At 41.2% G+C, this 6,600-nt stretch overlaps 1 pseudogene; it reads right to left on the bottom strand.

The window, feature by feature from the left end:
• Positions 1 to 5,190: 5,190 nt before the first annotated feature.
• LOC126261351 (5S ribosomal RNA) lies at positions 5,191 to 5,307 on the bottom strand (annotated as a pseudogene).
• Between the last annotated feature and the right edge of the window lie 1,293 nt (positions 5,308 to 6,600).

The following is a 6,600-nucleotide window of genomic DNA, read 5'->3' as shown; positions in this document are numbered from 1 at the left end:
AACCCTATCGAACATGCCTGGGATAGATTGAAAAGGGCTGTTTATGGACGACGTGACCAACCAACCACTCTGAGGGATCTACGCCGAATCGCCATTGAGGAGTGGGACAAACTGGACCAACAATGCCTTGAAGAACTTGTGGATAGTATGCCACGACGAATACAAGCATGCATCAACTCAAGAGGACGTGCTACTGGGTATTAGGGGTACCGGTGTGTACAGCAATCTGGACCACCACCTCTGAAGGTCTCGCTGTATGGTGGTACAACGTGCAATGTGTGGTTTTCATGAGCAATAAAAAGGGTGGAAATGATGTTTATGTTGACCTCTATTCCAATTTTCTGTAGAGGTTTCGGAACTCTCGGAACTGAGGTGATGCAAAACTTTTTCTAATGTGTTTAGTTACTGTTGTGCGTTGTTGCAAAGCGAATTGTGAAGTAATTTATGGTCTATTGCGGAAAATACCTATAGCTCAGAGGAGGCATTTTCTTGAGAGAATTAAAAATATACGTCTCAATTTTACTGTCATAGACGAATGGTACAAAGTATGTTTGTAGTGGGCGGACTAGCCTACGTGGTCACACATTCATTTCACAAGCTGTAACCTCCATCAGTGTGATTTCATTAATGCTATTATTAGAAATAAAAAATGTAATTACTGGTAACTTAAACATAATCAGTTCCAAAATGGTTCAAATGGGCCTGAGCACTATGGGACTTAACATCTGTGGTCATCAGTCCCCTAGAACTTAGAACTACTTAAACGTAACCAAACTAACTACATCACACACATCCATGCCCGAGGCAGGATTCGAACCTGCGACCATGGCGGTCGCGCGGTTCCAGACTGAAGCGCCTAGAACCGCACGGCCACACCGGCCGGCACGTTATCAGTATTACAACCTTAACGAAATAGTGATAATAATACTGATATTTTAAAAATAATTTAGCTTCGTGACCGAAAAGCAATTCAATCCTTTTGTTTTTGCCCCTCAGAAAATTTCGCTTCACCCAGTAAAACTTCATTTTACTGTTATAGAGTGATAATGTAATTACGATTTATTCGGTTTGTTTTTCCAATTGTCTTTGTTTCTCTGAAATGCCTTCATAGCAATGAAAAAGCCTGCAATACACAATCACCAAAATGTATAGCACAAAACACGTGGTGATGAAACAACTGTCATATGTGAAAGTACTAGTGTATGACGTGACTGCCATCGCTGCGGGAAGTGCTCTGCATAGTGCCGTATTGCTGCTTTGCCACTGCATTCGGTGAACCCATTATACGAGTCGCATATCGACCAACTCTTCGCCTGTAAACCTGTCCACAAACAGCATACACTGCCGCAAAAACAAACTCAAGACAGAAGCGAGCAGCACTGACTGCAAACTTGAAGGCGTAGAGTTAGGTGGGTGTCACTGCTGTCAACAGCAAGTACCCAGGTGTGCAAAACTTGAGGACAAAACTGACTTAGCCGGTCGCTGTGGTCGAGCGCTTCTAGACGCTTCAGTGTGGAACAGCGCTGCTGCTACGGTCGCAGGTTCGAATCCTGCCTCGGGCATGGATGTGTGTCATGCCCTTAGGTTAGTTAGGTTTAAGTAGTTCTAAGTTCTAGGGGACTGATGGCCTAGGACGTTAAGTCCCATAGTGCTTAGAACCATTTGAACCATGTGAAAACTGACTTCCGCATGATGTGTCACTACCAAATAACATACCTCTATGAAACTTGAACCATACGTAGAAAGAATGGTTACGGTATAGTACAGACGGTAACTAAAAGAAATACGCAACGAGACCAATAAAAATGACATTTTTATTCAAAGACAATAATTACTCTGAAATCACAGCGATTCATAATGGCCTCCTGGACTTTACAAAATGCGGAACAGTGTGTGATCAACACGGACAGCAATGCATGTTGTGCACTGTGCTCCCATACTGGCCGCAAGACTCGTGAGGGTTTCTTGTGGCGTGGTTGACAACTGCATATGGACATGCTGCAATACGTTTCCCCAATGTATTCCACACATGCTCCATGGGAAGTTGGAGTAACGGACAGGCCAGTTCATTTGCCGAAAATCCTCTCATTCCTATCCATAAAAACGAATTCAGGGCCGAATACAACACTGAAAAGACGCACTCGGGGAAGGAGTACTGTGTCACAATAGCATTGACCAATAAGTGTACTGTTTTCAAAGTTCTGGAGATAAGTGCAACATTATGCTTCCACATATTGTAACACTTGGACCAGCAAAACTATCGCATTCGACAGTGCTGGACGTACACGCATATAGCGAGTGGTGGGAACATCTAATGCACCCAGGAACGTCGAGCATGATCGGTTGGGTGGTCCTATTGTTATGATATGAGGGGAGGCATGATGTTGCACGGAGGTATTGACCTCCCAATCGCTGAACACGGTACACTCATTACTCAACATTATTGTAACACTGTGATCCTTTCTCGTGTGCGTCTTATCAGGAGTACATTCGACCTTGACTTCATTTTTTCGATGAGACTGAGCGACCGCAACGAACAGCGCAGTTGGGCGAGCTCTTTGAACAGGAGGATATTCTGCAAATGTACTGGTCTGCCCATTCCTCCGACTTATATCCCATCGAGCATGTGTGGGGCGCGGTGTGGACATGCATTGCAACACGTATGGAACTCTCTACCACGAGAACTCCTTAGTAACTTGTGGTCGACATGGGAGCGTGTACAGTTGTCTGTGATGATCACACGGTCTATTAAGAACGGTTTCTGGCCTTTCGTAATGACCAGGAGAGCATCCATCATGAATCGCGGTGATTTCAATATGATAACAGTTGTCTTTGAATAAAACTGTATTTCTGTTCGTCTCATTCAGTTATCTTCTGCACTTTACTGTAGCAGTTATTTCTAAGTGTGGTCCAAGTTTCATCGAGGTATGTTCCTTGGTAGTGACCATCATGCGAAAATTACTTTTGTGCTAAAGTTTTTCACACTGTGTTTTATAATGTGAGTGAATCGAAGAAGTGTGTTTCCAAACACACAGCACAATATCGTCGCTATTTGCACTGTTGCGCAGATATTTTCAGTACAATACACATACAAAGATAAACAGAGGAAAGAGATCAATCCCCGATAGACTGAAATATGCCATTGTAAAACCATTGCATAAAAAGGGGGATACGTCGGATGTGAACAACTACCGCCCTATCTCTCTTCTGACAGCTCTATCAAACATTTTTGAGAAAGTAATGTATTCAAGAGTAGCCTCCCTTATTTGTAAAAATAAAGTACTAACAAAATGTCAGTTCGGTTTTCAGAAAGGCTTTTCAACAGAAAATGCTATATACGCTTTCACTGATCAAATATTAAATGCTCTGAATAACCGGACATCACCCATTGGTATTTTTTGTGATCTCTCAAAGGCCTTTGATTGTGTAAATCATGGAATTCTTTTAGATAAGCTAAATCATTATGGTTTGAGGGGGGGCAGTGCACAAATGGTTTAATTCATACTTAACTGGAAGAATGCAGAAAGTTGAAATAAGTGGCTCATGTAATGTTAAAACAATAGCTGATTCCTCAAACTGGGGGGCTATCAAGTACGGGGTCCCACAGGGTTCGGTCTTAGGTCCTTTACTGTTCTTGATATACATTAATGACTTACCATTCCACATTGATGAAGATGCAAAGTTAGTTCTTTTTGCTGATGATACAAGTATAGTAATAACATCCAAAAACCAAGAACTAAGTGATGTAATTGTAAATGATGTTTTTCACAAAATTATTCAGTGGTTCTCAGCAAACGGACTCTCTTTAAATTTTGATAAAACACAGTATATACAGTTCTGTACAGTAAATGGCACAACTCCAGTAATAAATATAGACTTTGAACAGAAGTCTGTAGCTAAGGTAGAATTTTCAAAATTTTTAGGTGTGTCCATTGATGAGAGGTTAAACTGGAAGCAACACATTGATGGTCTGCTGAAACGTGTGAGTTCAGCTACGTATGCTATTAGGGTTATTGCAAATTTTGGTGATAAGAATCTCAGTAAATTAGCTTACTATGCCTACTTTCATTCACTGCTTTCGTATGGCATCATATTCTGGGGGGTAATTCATCGTTGAGTAGAAAAGTATTCATTGCTCAAAAACGTGTAATCAGAATAATTGCTGGAGCCCACCCACGGTCATCCTGCAGACATCTATTTAAGGATCTAGGGATCCTCACAGTAACCTCACAGTATATATATTCACTTATGAAATTTGTTGTTAATAATCCAGCCCAGTTCAAAAGTAATAGCAGTGTGCATAGCTATAACACCAGGAGAAAGGATGATCTTCACTATGCAGGGTTAAATCTGACTTTGGCACAGAAAGGGGTAAATTATGCTGCCACAAAAGTCTTTGGTCACCTACCAAACAGCATCAAAAGCCTGACAGATAGCCAACTAACATTTAAAAATAAGTTAAAAGAATTTCTACATGACAACTCCTTCTACTCATTGGCTGAATTTTTAGATATAAATTAAGGGGGGCAAAAAAAACTTAAACATTAGTGTCATACAATATTTTGTGTAATGTAATATCTTGTACAGACATCTTTTATTAACCGACATGTTCCACATAATTACGAAGTGTCGTATTCATGATCTATGGAACAAGTATTAATCTAATCTAACACTCTGTAGCGAGCCACTGGAGATCACAGGTACAACTCTTCAGAAGACAAACTGCCCGCGAAAGACCACAACAAAACACAATGAGGCACTGCCTGTTTAACATCTCGGGAACCAGAACACGTCAGTCTTGTGTACAATTTTTTTTACTACAACTAGACTTATTGAAATGAACGCCTCCTCACACTGGTCACTTTATCACTTAAAAAAAAATCTAACGTACATTTTACAGTAAACACTAATAAAAATGTTATACAGTGCTATCGTACACAGCCCTTCAAGTAATAAAGTACAAGTAAATATTTATATCTGCACAAAAGCACTCCGTCTTCAGGCCACAAGTGGCCCAACGGGACCATCCGACCGCCGTGTCATCCTCAAGTTGAGGATGCGGATAGGAGGGGCGTGGGGTCAGCACACCGCTCTCCCGGTCGTTATGATGGTTTTCTTTGACCGAAGCCGCTACTATTCGCTCGAGTAGCTCCTCAATTGGCATCACGAGGCGGAGTAAAACCCGAAAAATGGCAACAGCGCATGGCGGCTGGATGGTCACCCATCCAAGTCCCAGCCACGCCCGACAGCGCTTAACTTCGGTGATCTCCCGGGAACCGGTGTATCCACTGTGGCAAGGCCGTTGCCGTATCTGCACAAAAGACTCATATAAAAACAGTGTGCAGTTTCCATCTTGTTTACGTGGTGAACTTGATTTTCATGTAATACTCACTAAATTTGAACAGCAGCTGATTTGCTTGGTGGTTTGTTTCGATCAAAGTGTATTATATTTAATTGGACACTTAAATATTTTATCTATCTAAACATAAACGCGTTCGGGACAAGGGTAAGGGTGAAGGGTAACACAAGCTGACGTCTTAAGACATGTGGTTTTGGAGCACGTTTAGTTCTGCTAAATTTAATTGAGTCGTATTAACTAAAATCGTTGTTGCGCTGAATCCAATTAACTTCCAGGTTAACTATGTTATTAGTTTTTCACTGTACACGTTAGCTCGAATTTGACTTTATGAGTGTGACACTATTCGTTTAAAAATAATAGTCTATGATGTAAAGTGTTCTCTCAATCATTGTCAATTAAAATTAGAATTCGCACAACATCGTGCACTGGTGCAATAAACTCGTAATATCCAGCGAGCAGTCTAGATGCTCGGTGATATAGGAGACTGGAGAAGGTCCGTCCATTCAGCTGGCATGGAGATGGCTAACTGAAAGTTTGCAAGAGTTATGGAACTCGATCAGGAAATAATGGAACAAAGACAAGACTTTAATAACTATGATCTTCAATTGCCCATTCAAGAAGGCAGATCTTTCTGTAATATCCCTGGAATGTTACACGTTCTTTCAAAGAACAATTCATGTGGCGTATGATCTGTCACACTATGCGGAGCTGTATTACACACATGAACAGTCCTCATTTGTCTGTGGTCTATTCACATAGCGTCTCAACATCTCCGATAAAGCTTGATGCAACCTCTCTAACGCTCCATTTGTTTTAGGGTGCTAACCTGCTATCTGTACCTTCTCTATATGCAGTAGTCTACATACTCTTTTCAACTAGCACCCTCCTACCATTTCGACATCTTGCCTTTCAATGGGTTCAGCTATCATAAAGTTCGTCAGTGCATCCTGAAGCGTAAGGATATACTTGTTTCCTCTGTTCATCTGGTTTGATGGACCTACTACGCCAATTTCACATTTTTAGAAAACGTGCTCAGGCGTCTTCGTGAGCTCTAGAGGCATCTTTGTGTGTTACCTAGTGAGCTTATACTTTTGACGTCTTTAGATTTCCGGATATATTCTTCTATATCCTTCTTCATACCGTTACATACTCGTTACTTCTTTATTTGCTCCTAAGTTTTTCCTAGCCCTGGTGTTCTCCAGTAGGAGATTCGTGGAACTGTTGTAACATTGCGGCTTTTT

Source organism: Schistocerca nitens, chromosome 5 (genome assembly GCF_023898315.1).
Source record: "Schistocerca nitens isolate TAMUIC-IGC-003100 chromosome 5, iqSchNite1.1, whole genome shotgun sequence".
Lineage (NCBI taxonomy): Eukaryota > Metazoa > Arthropoda > Insecta > Orthoptera > Acrididae > Schistocerca > Schistocerca nitens.
The sequence above is the reverse complement of the archived record's forward strand: the minus strand, read 5'-3'. Positions and strand labels throughout refer to the sequence as shown.